We start from the raw sequence: 16,612 nt of genomic DNA on the forward strand, positions 1-16,612 counted from the left end.
CTTGTTGAAGGGTTGTTTCCAGTTTTTAGTGATTTTGAATAAAGCCACAATAAATATTCACATACAGGTTTTCGTGTGAACATAACTTTTCAGTTCACTTGGGTAAACTAGGAGTGGGATTACTGGATTTTATGGTAAGTGTATATTTAACTTTATAAGAAGTTATACAATCTTCAGTCAAGAAGTAATAGGTAACATGAATAGAGCTTTTATCCATTAAAGAAATTGAATTTGTAATTAAAAACCTCTTGATAAAGAAAGCTCCATTCCCAGAAGGTTTCTTTGTTGAATTCTACCAAACATTTAAGGAAGAAATAATACCAATTCTGTGCAATCTTATCAGGAAAATAAAACAGGAAGGGACACTTCCCAACTCATTTCATGAGGTCTGAATGATCCTGATACCACAATTGAACAAACACTTTGCAAGAAAAGAAAACTACAGACCAATATGCCACAGGAACATAGATGCAAAATTCTGTAAAGAACATTAGCAAACTTAATCCTGCAATACATTAAAAGGATAATATATCACAACCAAGTGGATTTTTTTCCAGGAACACAAGGCTAATTCAACACTGGAAAATCAGTCAGTGTAATTTGTCCAAACCCACAGATCTGTACACCACCAAGAGTGAATGTTACTGTATGCAAATTTTAGAAATCAAACAGAATGTCAGGAGAACTCAAGATGGAATGACCTCTGGGACAAAACTAACTGTATTTGGTTAAACCAAATGAATGCCTTAACCACAGTGCAACTGAGGAGGAAGAAAGGAGCTAAGGCAGTGTTTTGACTAGATACAGCAAAGCTAAAGAGGAAAATTGTACACCAAGTGTGCTCTAGGTGATAAATTTGTTTCTCAAAGGAACATAGGTTATGAATTCTGAAATTACTTTACATTTATAGTAGGGTTGAACAAAAAAGAAGTTATACTAAAGATAATAAGAAACAGGTTTTCCAATGTTGAGAAAGAAGTTACAAAAAGCAAGAGGGGAGAGCTAGAATGAAACCTTTGGTGCTGAATGGGAGTTGGAGATATCAGTATGAATTCATTTTTTAAAAGTATATTATGGTGGCTTGGAGTTATGTGTCCCAGAAAAAACATGTTCTTAACCTTAACCCATTCCTGTGGATACGAACCCATTGTAAATAGGACCTTTTGATGAGATTAGTTTAGTTAAGGTGTGGCCCAACTGAATCAGATTGGACTGTAATCTGGATTACTGGAGAACTTTATAAGCAGAGCGAAAGTCAGACAGAAAACAAGTCACAGGGAGCAGCCAGAAGCCGGAAGTCAACAGAATCTGGAAGAGAAAGGAGAAGATGCAACCATGTGCACTGCCATGGGACAGAAAAGCCAAGGACCAAGGATGTCTGGCAGCCAGTCCCAGAATGCCTCAGTCTTCAGGAGAAGGCACCACCTTGCTGATCTCTCTATTTTGTACTTCTCTTAGCCTCAAAACTGTGAGCCAATAAATTCCTATTGTTTAAGCCAAACCATTGTATGGAATTTGTTTTAGCGGCTAGAAACTAAATCATATATATATGTGTGTGTATACATACACACACACACACATACACATACAGATAGATACAGAAATAAATAGAGATGTGTGGGTATACATGGCTTAGACTACGTAAATAAATTCCAGAGCTCTGTCTGCCTTCAGAGGGCCAGTGCCAATGAGCACACCCAACACCAGCTCTTGATTCCTAAATACCACTCTCCAATATAAGGAATCAGAATTCCTTGGAGAAGAGGACTGGAGCATGGAATATACAAGGTGAGCCAGTGGAGCAGGAAAATAAGAAAGTGCTTAAAAATAAAACAACTCTATGGTATTCTTCTCCAAAATATATAACCTTGCTCTAATTTGGGAAAATATCAGATAATTCTAAATTGAGGGATATTCCACTGTATTAGTTAGAGTTCTCTAGGGAAACAGAATCAGTGAGAGGTGTCTCTGATTATCAAATTGTAAAAGTGACTCACGCAACTGTGGGTATGCACAAGTCCAAATTCTGTAGAGCCGTCAATAAACTGTCAACTCCAAGGAAGATCTCCGATGAACTCCTCAGGAAACGAACCAGCAACTTCGACGAACTCCTCAGGAAACGCTTCACTAGGCAGCCGAAGAAGAAGTGAAGGTCCTCTATCTGTCTTGCTTATAAGTCTTCAACTGATTAATTGGATTAAATCCAGCCAATTGCATTCTCTCATTGTGGAAGACACGCCCTTAGGTGAGTCATCAGTCACAGCTGCAGTCAATTGACTGATGATTTAATAAACCAGCCTGTTGGTTTATTAACCAGCCTCAAACGTCCTCACAGCAATTGTTAGGCCAGTGTTTGCTTGACCAGACAGCTGGGTACTATCACCTGACCAAGCTGACACATGAACCTAACCATCACATCCACAAAATACCTTACTATTATTCCTCAAAAGCATCAAAGGCATGGAAGACAAGGAAAGACTGAGGAACTGTCACAGATTGGAGGAGACTAAGGGGGGCATGACTATTAAATGAAATATGGGATCTTGATTGGATCCTGGAACCAAAAAAGGACATTAGTGAAAAACCATGAAAATCTGAATAAAGTCTGTGGTTTAACTGATACTGTGGCACCAATGTTCATTTCTTCATTTTGATAAACATGGTTATGTAATATGTAATGAAGGGAATGAGAACACGCCATACTATTTTTGCAACTCTTCTCTAAGTCCAAAATTATTCTAAAGTAAGATTTTAAAAATACTGTATAAACCAAATACACACTTATTAGAATAGCTTAAATAGAAAATATTGACAATATCATGTGCTGACAAGGTTGCAGAGCAACTAGAACACTCATCCATTGTTGGTGGGGTTGCAAAATGGAACGGTCGCTTTGGAAAGTACTTTGGCAGTTTCTAATAAGGACTTTCCCTAAGTCCCAGAAATTCTGCTCTTAGGTATTTACCTAGAAAAGTGAAAATTTATATTCAAACAAAAAGCTACATGTGAATGGTTATAGTGGTTTTATTCCTAATCACCCCAAACTGGAAATAACCCAAATAGCTTTCAACAGGATAAACAAACAGTAGAACATCCAAACAATGAAATATAACAGCAAAAAAGGAGGAATGGATACATATAACATCCTGCATAAATGTCAAATGCATTATGCTAAATGAAAGAGATCAGACACAAAAGACTATACTGTATGATCCCATTTACATGACATTCTCTAAGAGGCAAAATTCTAGGGACGGGAAAAGCTTGGTGGTTATCAGAAGTTGGGGTTTGTGGAAGGGTTGGCTCTAGAAGGGCTAACTCTGAGGGACTTTTCTGGGGGAACTGTTCTATATCTTGATTATGGTGATGGTTGGATGACTCTATGCATTTGTCAAAAACTCATAAAAATTCAAAAAGAGTGAATTTTCTTATATGTAAATTATTTTCAAATTAAATTGAAAACTCAGTCCACTATATACAAAGCCAAAGCCCTCTTGGCTCCCCATCTCAGTCTCCTCCCCTCCTTCCCAAGGGTAACTATGGAAATGAATTTAACACCTATCCTTCTGACCTTTAAACAAAACACTTTTCACATCCCTATATGTTTATTCCATGGAAAATTGACCATTTGGGTTCTGTGTGGTTGTTGTTTTTAAGCATGGAGCCTCCTGAACAGAGGGTGCTTTCAGGGTCTCTTCAAAAGGTACCTCGAGTCCTTCAGAAACAGATGCTGCGGGGTCTGTCACCAGGGACTCAGGAGGTCTCGGCTGGCTTCACCCACCCAGCCTTCTGTTCGTTTGCTAAAGCTGCTGGAATGCAATATACCAGAAATGGGTTGGCTTTTTCAATGGGGATTTATTAGGTTGCAAATTCAGAGTTCTAAGTCCATGAAAGTGTCCAAATTAAGGCATCAAGAGGTAGATACCTTCTCTGAGGAAAGGCTGATGGCATCTGGGATTCCTCTGTCACATGGGAAGGTAAATGGCGACGTCTGCTGGTCCTTCTTCTCCTGGGTTCTGGCTTCAAAATGGCTCTCTCTCTCCAAAATGTCTCTGGGCATTTCTCTAAGTGTCTCTGAGTTCCTTCAGCTTCATCTGTCTTTAATCCTCTCATAGAGGACTCCAGCAAGGGGATTAAAACCCACCTTGAATGGACTGGGTTCCATCTCCATGGAAACAACCTGATCAAAAGGTCCCACCTACAATAGATCTGCCCCCACAAGATTGGATGAAAAGGACATGGCTTTTCTGGGGCACATGAAAGATTCAAACCAGCACACACTCCCTCCCTTCCTCCTGGTAACAGCATCTCTAATTTTCTTTGGGCCCTCACTGCCCCTTACACTCAGCCTGTGGGTAACACCCAGTTTCAGGGACCAGCTTGTGACCCAGACCTGAGCCAACGTCAGCGCATTTTATGTGCCACCCCCTGGTCTCAAAGATGGCCTGAGACCCAATTCTGGTTAATGAAGATCAGGCCAAGATTGTGGAGCAGCCAGAAACTCTTTATATCCCTGGCCCGGTGGGGCAGAGGGATGTCAGTCTGGGACCATCGGCAGCCCCAGAGGAAGCAGAGCCATGGGAGGGAGCATGAGTGGGTCCTGAGACATTGTCAGAGGCCCTGGAGCCACCCCAACCGGAGGCCAGTGCCACCCTTGGGCGGCTGAGTGTCACTAGCCAGCAGACACTGTTTTCTGCAGGAAGACCCAGGCCTTTGACAGCTGCAGATCCAGGCAGTCACTGCAGGTCAGTCCTTCCCACCCGAGTCGCCACCGTCCTCCCCATCAGGGCTTAGGTCCTGCGAACTGGCCCAGGCACTGCCCTCCTGGCCTCTGTGACCCCCCTCCAAAAGGCACCTGTGAAAGTTCCGTGAAACACAGGCAGATTCCAAGGCCCAGGCAGCAGAATCCACATTGTTTGCATCCACTTTGTACAAATTTTGGGCCTCTTGTCAAAGAACAAACTACTAACACACAAAACAACATGGACAGATGTCAAATGCATTATGGTGAGTGAGAGAAATAAGATTCAAAAGGCTACATACTGCATGATTCCAGTTACATGACAGTCTCTAAAGGCAAAACTCCAAAGATGGAGAACAGATCAGTGGCATTTGCATTGCAATCAACACCATTAGTTTCCCAGTTAGCATTTTGGTGGCAGCTATATTTTTTAAGAAGTATGCTACTATTCAAAAATATTAATAAAAATTGTAGATGAAAAGATACAATAAGTATGTCTACGTTATATGGCTTTGGTTGTTTGTACAGTATAAAATCCCACATAACTTTTAAATGATCTGGAGAAAATGTGCATGTTTATGAAGCTAATAGATTACTACGTACTAACTACAATATGTTACTCTTAGAATGTAAAAATAAAGATTAAAATAATAATTGCAAATGTCTTCATTAGTTTTTCTCTAATCTCACTTTGAAATATTGTGCTCTAGAATAAATTCTTAGCTAAGTATTAAGGACATAATGTAAGCTGAGAAAATGTGGTCTAGGGAAATACTTGTTTGATGAGAAGTGTTTATATACCATTAATTATGGTGATTAAAATGAAATTCTTTTAATATCTTGCATTAAAAAGAATTCTGGGACCCACTGAAAGAGCAAATGCAGAGGTATGTGTTCCTGCAACGGAGGGATGTGAACAGCCTGGACATCTCCAGGGCTTGATTCTCACAGGTGTGGGTTTACTGAGTCACCTGCTTGGCAGCCTTCCCAGGTGCCTGCCTCCACCACTGCAGCCACCGTTTGCTCTGGGCCCTTGGGGCTGAGCTGTGGAAGCACTGGGGAGGCATTCCAGAGCAGACTTGTTCCCTGGAGCATCAGCGGCCTCTAGATCCCCCATTAAAGCAAGATTCCCAAGCTCCTTCATGCATCCTGCTCCCAAAGACACACAGGTACACCAGGCAGTCCGCCACACATGGCAGAGTGAGCACGGCTAGTGGATGGCTTGGTAACATTTTAGTTTTAACAATAACCAATTGCAACAGCCTTCTAAAGAGCCAGTCTCTGATCAGAGGGAAGTGAAGTGGTATCTCGGGGGCCAGAGCAGTGAGGAATCAAAACATGAAGGCTGGGGGGAGGATTGTGGGAAGATGATAGAGTAGAAAGCTCCAGGAATCAGTCCCTCCACCAAAACAGGAACTATATGAATCAATCAACTATTTTGAAACTCTGGAACTTAGTGGGACACTATGCAGCATCCAGGGAAAATCTGGAGAAAGAAATTGGTAAATTGCAGGAAATGTCACTGAATTTCACCTTCCCTGAAGATGCTACCATCTCCCATCCCCCAGTCACATGTCAGGCAGCAGCAGGGACTGCAGCTTTTTGGTGCAGGGTAGACTATAAGGACCTAGTCCATCAAGATCCAGGGTGGGGGTGGGGAAGGTTATTATCTGATTACTGATCACTGCTTTTGGTCAGCTACTTCAGATTGCCAGGGGGCCGGTTCTGAGGTCAGCCATCGTTCCAAGCCCCCTGGGGCAAAAGTGGCAGAGGAGTCTTAAAGAGGCAGTATCTACTCCCCCCCACCCTTTTCTCTTTCCATTCCCTGATTGGGAGAAAAAAATAGTTTTGAAAATTCACAAATTGGCAGCGCCAACCCTCAACAACAGCAACAAACCTAGCAATCTCAGAGATGTGAGGAAACAGATTTCCAGAGTTATAACAACATAATACTCAGAATGTCCAGTTCTCAACAAAAAATTACAAAACACTGAGAAAACAGGAAACCATGGCCAATTCACAGGGAAAAAAGAAGGATGTTTGGAGATGCTAAGCTAAGAGATGCTAGCCCAGAGTTTGCTTTGCTAAGAGACACAAGCCCAGAGACATTTTGGAGAAAACCATTTTAAAAAAAAGAATTCTCCAGAAATCTTCCCTGAAGAAGCTCATACATTGAAACTATTAGTCAAAGACTTTAAATCAACCATCTCAAATATGTTCAATAAGCTAAAGGGATCCATATACAAAGGACTAAAGGAAATTAGGAAAATATTGTCTGGAACAAAATAAAGAAATGAAAATTATAAAATGGAACCAAACAGAAAATTTGGAGCTTTAAAATTCAGTAATTGAAATGAAAAACTCGTTAGACAGATTCAACAGCAGATTTGAACAGGCAGAGGAAGGAATCAGTGCTCTTGAAGATATGACCATTGAAATACAATGTGAGGCATAAAATTTAAAAATAATGAAAAAATTAACAGAGCCTGAGGGACCTGTGGGACACCATCAAGCATACCAACATATACATCACTGGAGTTTCAGAAGGACAAGAGAGAAAGAAAGGGGCAGAAAAAGTATTTGAAGAAATAATGGCTGAAAAATTCCCCAATCTGAAAGAGCAGGAAGCTCAACGAACTTCAAGCAGGATAGACTCTAAGAGACTTACACCAAGACATATTATAGCAAAACTGTCAAAATCCAAAGGAAAAGAGAGGATGTTTAAAGTAGCAAGAAAGAAGTGACTTGTCACATACAAGGGAACCCCAATAAGATTAACAGCGGATTTCTCATCAGAATCTCAGAGGCCAGAAGACAGTGGGTTGATATATTTAAAAGTCCTTAAAGAAAAAAAAACTGTCAACCAAGAATTCTATACCCAGCAAAATTATCTTTCAAAATTAAAGGAGAAATTAAGACAGATAAAAAATGAAAGAGTTCATTACTAGAAGATCTGCTCTACAAGAAATGCTAAAGGGAGTGAATGAAATAAAAGGATCCTAGACAGTAACTCAAAGCCATAAGGAGAAATAAAGAACATTCATTGGTAAAGTTAACTTCATAGATAAATATAAAATCCTATATTATTGTACTTATGATTTATAACTGCTTCCCACCACCCCCTACATGAAATAACAGACAAACGTGAAAATAACATTTTAAATCTATGTTAAAGGGCACACAATGTATAAAGATGTAATCTGACACAATAATAATATAAAAGAGGAGGAAAGAAGATATATAGGAGTAGAATGTGTATACTACTGAAACTAGGTTGTTACTAGTTTAGGATGTTAATTGTAATTACAAAGGTAGCCATTAAGAAAATGACTAAAAAATATAGAGAGTAGGAAAGAAGAAGGGAATCAAAACGGCATATGCAAAAAAAGCAATTAAATTTTAAAAATGCAGTAATGAACTAATTGCCACGGATTTTTAGACTTTATACCAAAAGCACAAGCAGCAAAAGAAAAAATAGTAAAATACACTTCACTAAAATAAAAAAATTTTTTTGTTCAAAGGACATTATCAAGTAAGTGAATAGACAACCTACCAAATGGGAGAAAATATTTGGAAACCATATATTTGATAAGGGTTTAATATCCAGGCTATATAAAGAACTCATAGCTACAACTCAACAACAAAAAGACAACCCAATTTTTAAAAGGGTCAAAGATCTGAACAGATATTTCCCCAAAGAAGATATTCAAATGGCCAATAAACATATGAAAAGATGCTCAACATCATTAGCCATTAAAAAATGCAAATTAAAACTACAAGATACCATTTCACACCCACCAGGATGGTTATTATGAAAAAAATCTGGAAATAACAAGTGTTGGCAAGGATGCAGAGAAACAGGAACCCTCGTACATTATTACTGAGAAAGTAAAATGGTGCAGCCACTGTGGAAAACAGTGTGGTGTTTCCTCAGAAAGTTAACATAGAATTACCACAAGACCCAGAAATTCTACTCCTAGGAATACACCCCAAAGAACTGGAAGCGGGACTCAGATATTTGTACACTAATGTTCATCACAGCATTAGTCACAATGTAACCCACATTGCAACTGTGAACTAACAAATATAATACAAATATATATACTGAATTGTAATGCACTTGTGTCTTTCAACCTCTTGACATACTCATGTAGCTAAGAGCTAATACCTGTAACTGTTGTAACTCACTTAACCGTAACCCAGATGCTTTGATGCTTTGCTTTGTATACCTGTAACTACATAGCTTTATAATAATCTCCAAACCCTGTACTTATCCCCTTATCTTGTTTTGTAACCTGCAAATCTTGTGACCTTGCTAACAGCCCCCTTAATGTTTATTAATGAAGAAACCTGAGTTCACCCACCCTAATTCCTGGTCTATCTTGCTAGATAAAGCCAATTCTAACCAGAATTGGCCCACCTGACATGCACAGTAGCCTAAACCTACAACCTATAGTAACCCATGCTGTATTATAATACTAAATATCATGCCCGGCATCATGTTAAGGCCACTGTTTTCTTACATGTGTCCTCTGATGCATGTGCATGCTCAACAAATCAGACTATCTCTAACCCCGTCATCTCGAGCCACTGTATTTACTTTCATAAGCCCACCTTTGTCAAAATGCTATAAAACTCAGAGCTTTTCCAGTTTGGGGAGACAGATCTGAGGCTCTCAAGCCTCCTGTTTTCCTTATATTGCAGTTTGCAATAAAGCGCTTTCTCTCTTTGGAACGCTGGTGCTGCAGATAGGCTGTTATGAGCATCGGACAGTGTGTCCACATTTTGTACGGCAACAACAGCCAAAAGGTGGAAGCAACCCAAGCAACCATCAACCATGAATGCATAAAAAAATGCGGTCTGTCCATACAACGGAATACTATTCAGTCGTAAAAAGAAGTGAAGTGCTGGCACATGCTACAACATGGACCTTGAAGACGTCATGTTGAGTGAAGTAAGCCAGGCACAAAAGGACAAATATTGTATGGTTTCTTTTATATGAAATACTTAGAATACGCAAATGCATAGAGCTAGAAAGCAGAATAGTGGTTACCTAGGTGGGGGGAAGGAGGAATGGGGAGTTATTGCTAAACCAGTATGAGTTTTGGTTTGAGATGATGAAAACAGTCTGTAAATGGAGAGTGGTGCAAGTTACTCAGCATTGTCAACATACTGAATGTCAAAGAATTGCCCACTTAAAATGTTTTAAATGATTTTTATGTTATGTATATTTTACCACAATGAAAACTAAATACATTATTTTTTCAAAACATAAACATGGAGGCTAGAAACCAGTGCATACTCATTCTGCACCTGCCCTCACTCTGCATCTTCGTGCCCCTTCTCCACCTTCTCCACAGGCCTTCCAGCCCCAGAGCCTGCAGTGAATTGTTCTACACCCAGTGGACACTCCATGTTTGCTGAATTTATATTTTGATGAACTTTTGGTATTAAAGTATATTTCAATTAATTATAAGAAATAAAGGCAGATATGAATGTCAGTATTAGTGCATACAGCCACTGTCAAAAAAAAAAAAAAAAAAAAAGCTGAAAAAGAGCCCAGACTTCAATTAGTGATATGAATGAAGCAGGGCTGGTTAAGACCAGGGCAACCCAGGCCAAAGGGTAAAGGTTGAAACTGATTGTGTTTTAAAACTTCAACTTCCATATGAGACCAAGGGAACAGATACCTATTTGGTACAGGATCTAAATTTTCTAAATGGTACAACTCTACAGTCGATTTGTTCAAACACCACAATTGCATGGAACTTTGAATAGGAAGTGAGATACAGTAGGTTAGTATAGGCTGGAGTGAAATACTGACACATCCCAGAGCAATTTGGGCAGATAATAAAAAATATATTTACAGCCTCCCCCTCCCCAGCCCCGAGGATCTGGGGGAAGGTGCGGATGTGTTGGACATCCTCACCTGGACTGGTGTTGATGTCACAAACATTGGGACTGGTGGTTTGATGTGCTGAGCCCTCAAGCATGGGACTTGCCCTTATGAAGCTCATTACCACAAAGGAGAGTCTAAACTTGCATGTAATTGTGCCTAAGAGTCTCCCCGAGTACCTCTTTGTTGCTCAGATGTGGCCCTCTCTCTAACTGAGCCATCTCGACAGGTGAACTCGCTGCCCTCCCCACTACGTGGGACCCGACTCCCAGGGGTGTAAATCTCCCTGGCAATGCAGAGTATGACTCCCGGGGATGAATGTGGACCCGGCATCGTGGGACTGAGAGTATCTTCTTGACCAAAAGGGGGATGCAAAATGAGACGAAATAGTTTCAGTGGCTGAGAGATTCCAAATGGAGTCGAGAGGTCACTCTGGTGGACATTCTTATGCACTATATAGATAACACCTCTTAGGTTTTAATGTATTGGAATAGCTAGAAGTAAATACCTGAAACTACCAAACTCCAACCCAGCAGTCTGGACTCCTGAAGACAATTATATAATAATGTAGATTACAAGGGGTGACAGTGTGATTGTGAAGACCTTGTGGATCACACCCCCTTTATCTAGTGTATGGATGAGTGGAAAAATGGGGATAAAAACTAAAGGACAAATGGGGTGGGATGGGGGGATGATTTGGGTGTTCTTTTTTTCATTTTTATTTTTTATTCTTGTTCTCGTTCTTTCTGATGTAAGGAAAATGTTCAGAGATAGATTGTGGTGATGAACGCATAACTATGTTATCATACTGTGGACAGTGGATTGTATACCATGGATGATTGTATGGTGTGTGAATGTATTTCAATAAAACTGAATTTAATAATAAAAAAAAAAAGAACCAATGGTCTGGAATAGCTAGCAGTAAATACCTGAAACTATCAAACTACAACCCAGAATCCTTGAATCTGGAAGACGATTGTATAAAAATGTAGCTTATGAGGGGTGACAATGTGATTGGGAAAGCCATGTGGACCACACTCACCTTTGTCCAGTGTATGGATGGATGAGTTGAAAAATGGGGGCAAAAGAAAAAAAAAAAAAAGGCATCCAGTGTTCTTTTTTACTTTAATTGTTCTTTTTCACTTTAATTTTTATTATTGTTTTTGTATGTGTGGTAATTAAAATGTTCAAAAATTAATCTGGTGATGAATGCACAATTATATAATGGTGCTGTGAACTGAATGTACGCTTTGTATGACTGAATGCTATGTGAAAATATATCAATAAAATTGAAAAAAAAAAAAATCCCAAAAATTGATGTAAATAACAATGTCATTTTCCAGATGAAACTGCATTTTCCAAAATAAAATGTTTAGTGAGAAGAAAGGCATTTTTTGCAAATCTCTTTTATGTCAGGTTTGATAGAAGGCAGCTGGGTTGTCTTATCTGCTTTTGCATTCAAACTGTTGTGATATGTTATTTTGGCTGAAGTATATGAAGAAAATTTGGTCTCACACAGATATGTGTTGGAAAAGGGAGGCGCGTTTTAATAGCCTTTTCAGATATTTTTGAATATTCTTCTTTGATACTACACCAAAATTGAATAATGGGAGCTTCTTTAAGATTAACTGCAATATGGACACTGAAACCATATCAATGAACTTTTCATACTCTGTTACATTAAAATATATCACTATAACGTGCTCTTCACATGGATCATGCACCGGTCATTTAGAAAATATGGTTCACTGAGTTATGCAGATCTTCCAAATGTTGAAATATCATTATCCAATGTAAAAAAATTACATTCCTTATTATCACCACCGATCTCATCAAAAAAAGTTTTTTGTTTCTTTTTATCATCAAAAAAGTTCTTGAATCCTGGAAAGCTGTCAAGCCTTTGGTGGCATATACAAATGTTCCAAACTCTAGCTTTTGCTTGAAAATTCAAATTTTATCCTTGGCAACAAATAATGTCAGCTGTTTTCCTTGAAGTGACAAGCTCACTTTATTCATTTTCAAGAAATGAAATCTAAATAAGCAACTAAATAAGCATAGATTCCTTGTCAGTTATTTTATCTTGTAAAAATTATGCTCCATGAAAAGCACGGCCAGGTCAGCTGGCAACTTAACAATCACACAAGTACCTTTTCTCGAAACAACTGTTGTCTTCTTTGTACGTGTCAGAAATGCTTTATGAATACTTTCCATTTTGTTGCACAAAATATTAAAAATGTGTGTACACAAGGGTCAAGATCCAATAAAATTAATTTTATTTCTGCTTCATTAAGGAATTTAAGTGAAATAAGCTTTTTCTTTTTTTTTAACTGCAAAAATGTGGCGGTGAAGGATAAACACGACAACTTGTGCCCTTTTGTGCCACTGTCTTGAATCCTACCAAGGTGCCCACAGCTTTACCCACCGTTACTTTTGCATACTGATGCAAATGTCAACAGAGTGAAAAAGGGACCATAATTCTTAGTATTACCATGAAAACAGTTTTGACCTTGCAGACCTGCTGAAAGGATCTTGGGGACTCCCAAGGGTCCATGAACCACATTTTGAGAACTGCTGCCTCACAGCATTTAAAAATGGACTAGTTGTCCAAAACTCTCAACTTGCATAATCTAACCAAAATAATCTGAGCAATTTTTAAAAAGTCATGTGTCCACAAATGCCTCTAGGTTCTGAGGACACAGTGTATATAAACACATATCAATTCATTTGGAGAAACAGAAAATAGACACGATAATTAAGTAAAGGAAATGAGCATGGACTGGAAGCTGGCCTGGGAGGGGTGGGCTCTCCTGTACAGAGTGGGGTGGAGGGGAAGCCTCCCGAATGGCAGCCAGGAGATGGGAAGGACCCAGTCATGCAAAGAGCCAGGGCAACAAAATTCTAGGCAGAGAGCCCAGCAAATGCAAAGACCCTGAGGCAGGAATAGCTCCGCATTGTTAAGGGACAGGAGAGTGGACTCTTTTCTGGCTTTGCTCACTGCCTGGGGGACCTCAAAAGGTGCATGGCTGATGGCTCCCAAATGCTTTTCCTTCAGCTGAACCTCCCTGAACCCTAGATTCTCACCCCCAACCAATACTTGGCCATCTAAGAGGCATATGCCCCAAACTGACCAGGAATTTCTCAGGCTAGGAATAAAGATGAACCAGAAGCAAACCAGCCCCCACGGACTCGACCCAGTTTTCAGTATGCTCCTCCCTGCTGGAATTTGGGCAAATGCTCCTATTAGAACCACCTGCTCCAGTCCAAAGCAAATCCTCTTTGGAAGAAGGTATCACCCAGAACCTCAAAGTACCACTATAAGTTTTCATTCTCAATGGAAATAAAAAATAACCAAGCTTGCAAAGGGTCAGGAGTGACCACAAAGCAAAAGACAAAGCAGACAGCAGACTCAGCGCCATAGGGGAGGTCACGAGAGCTTGGACCACAGGGCGCTGACTGCATTTCTGCAGTTCACTGAGACTTTCCTGGTGGGGTCGACGTGAGTTTTTTTTTAGTCTGACGTGAGAATCCCTAAGAAACTTTTTTAAAACTTCTAATGCATCAGTCCACCCCCAGAGACTCGCAGGCCACTGCTCTGAGGTTAGGGCTCCGCATCCGCATATTTTCACAGCCGGGGAGGTTAGCCATCCCAGCCCGGGGCCGCGCTCACCCCTGGCCCTCTGCAGAAGCGGACCCCCACCCCGGCCTGGAGCGGACCCCCACCCCGGCCTGGAGCGGACCCCCACCCAGCGGGACTCGAAGCCCCGCCCCTCCCCGCCCCCAGCCCCGGCCTCCCGCCCCCTTGGCCCCGCCCCGCCGCGGTCCTCACTGCAGAATGGCGATGCCGGTGGCACCTGCTCGGCCGCGCGGTGGAGGGCGGAGCGCGGAAACAGGCGCTCGGCGCGCAGGGAGGCGCGGGGCCGCACGGCGTGTGGGTGTCCAGCCACGGCCGCTGGGAGCCGGGGTCTCGGGTGCGGGCGCCCCCCACCCAGCCAGCCAAGGCGGTGGGCGCCGGAAAGGCGGGCGGGCGCAAGGCACCGAGGCCAAAAAAATAAATGAATAAAAGTAAGACCAACCGAGGAAACGACTGTCCCTTGGCGAGGTCCCCCTTCTGCTCCGGAGCTCCGGGACGCCTCCCAGCTCCCTCTCCCCGCCGGGCCGTGACCCTCCGGCGGCTTGAGCACACGCCTTCTAGGCCGGAAGGGCAAACCAGGGGAGGCGGGCGATCTGGGACCACGCCCAGTCCCAGGCAAGGGGTCGGCCCAAAAAGCCTCGGTCTTTCAACCTCACCCCCGAAAGGGGAGGGAAACTGGGTGGGCGCGTAGGGCAAAAAAAAAAAAAAGAAAACACGAAGTCAGCAAAGGCACCGCTGGGATTCGAACCCAGGATCTCCTGTTTACTAGACAGGCGCTTTAACCAACTAAGCCACGGCGCCGCCCGCATGGATACCGCGGGAGTCCGTTCCCCATTACTAATTTACGCATCTCCCTACGCATGCGCATTCACCTCGCCGGCAGCGCGCACGCGCCGTATATATTCTGGTACCGGCGACTGGGGCGTCCCGGAGCTCTGGTGGCGCCTGGTAGCTGGGGCCTACTCGGGCGGGCGAGTTTAGGGCCGAGACGGTGTCTGCTCCCGTGTGGAGTCAGGACGGCTTGAGTTTGGGGTCTTCGCTGGCGAGGTCAGGGTCTTCTGCCGGCCAGAACTGGGGGGCAGGGAATCCCTCCAGCCCGTGCCCCGACGAGACCGAGCCCCTACCCGTTCCCGGAGGTCCCCGCCCGGTCATCGCAGCCCCGCTGCTGGCTCCCCGGGCGCTCGGCCAGAGCGCACATCCACCGTGCCCGGCGGTGACCACCAGCGCGCATCGACCCCGTCCGCGCCAGCGCCTTCGGCCGCACACTCGGCTATGGGGTCCCGGCCCTGCCCGCACCCGCCCACCCGCCCTCCGGGTGAGACCCGGCCGGTGTCATGGGCCGCCACTTCCTCAGACCGTGAGCCGGGGAAGGAGCTGAGGGTACCCAGGGGGCCCTGAGCAGGCACGAAGGGCTAGGAGAGATCCTGGCCACGGAGGGGCCCGAACCCTTGGAGCCCCAGCATCGGGTATGGGGCGGTTTCTGCAGCAAGAGCAAGGCGAGGCCCTCCCTACCCTGGGTCCCCTCATCCAGACGCATTCGGGTATCAACAAAACCAAGCACTGCTCATCCGGTCACCCAGAAGATCCTCAGGTGGGGTTCTTACCCACAGAAGTGTGAAAACATAGGCACAAGATTCACACTCCAGTTATTAATTGTAATAGCAAAACAAAACAGAAACAAAGTAAGTGCATGCCCATCAATGGGGGAAGCTGCGAGTATATGCAGTCCAAGCATCCTGCACAGCCATGGAGAAGAATGCATCTATGCTTGTCTTCATATGTCTGAAGGCCTCAAAACCATCTGAGAGGACAGGGAAGGGGAGCCCATCCTGGGAAGGGCATGAAGTAGATTTCTGAGGACCACATGTTCACACATCATTCATCTAAATAAATGTATAAATACTAGGGTGGTGTCAAGCGTGGGACCTGCCCAAATAATGACTACCAGGTTATGGTGCTCACGTGCAAAACTATTGGATGCCAGACAGTTGACACTAGATAAATCAATTCTGCAGTTAACTTTTGCAGTTAATACTTCCTAGGGGCAGACAAAAGACATTTAGTGAAAGTCACGTGAGCCATGCCAAATGGAAAAGTAGGTCCTTCATGTTCCTTAAAAACCTTGGCTCTCTCTGAAGTGTTGGTTTCTATTGTATGGTATGCTGTGGAATCAGAAAGAGGGCTGCTTGTATGCGTGGGTGTTCTGGAAATTCATGAATCTTGGGGCAAAAGCATGAAACATCCTGTGATGGAAATGCCCCCCCATCACAACTTCCCAACTCCCACCTAACCAGACCTTTCTCTGCTCTGGGGACTCGGCCGACCCAAGGCCTGAGCCAGGGAG

The 16,612-nt window shown here is 42.8% G+C and overlaps 1 protein-coding gene and 1 non-coding gene across 3 annotated transcripts in view; both read right to left on the minus strand.

Moving 5' to 3' along the window:
- LRP3 (LDL receptor related protein 3) overlaps nt 1-14,942 on the minus strand; it is a 40,983-nt gene extending 26,041 nt beyond the window's left edge. The window contains exon 1 of one of the 2 annotated variants that reach the window (XM_037820390.1): nt 14,711-14,942. The gene's annotated coding sequence lies outside the window, so the exon portion shown is untranslated. The remainder of the gene's footprint in view (nt 1-14,710) is intronic. The other variant, XM_037820393.1, reaches the window with a different exon arrangement.
- Nucleotides 14,943-14,995: 53 nt separating this feature from the next.
- Nucleotides 14,996-15,069, minus strand: TRNAT-AGU. The gene has a single exon. It is a non-coding gene; the product is annotated as a tRNA-Thr (tRNA).
- Between the last annotated feature and the right edge of the window lie 1,543 nt (nt 15,070-16,612).

The sequence above is a fragment of the Choloepus didactylus genome, chromosome 27 (assembly GCF_015220235.1).
Source record: "Choloepus didactylus isolate mChoDid1 chromosome 27, mChoDid1.pri, whole genome shotgun sequence".
Lineage (NCBI taxonomy): Eukaryota > Metazoa > Chordata > Mammalia > Pilosa > Megalonychidae > Choloepus > Choloepus didactylus.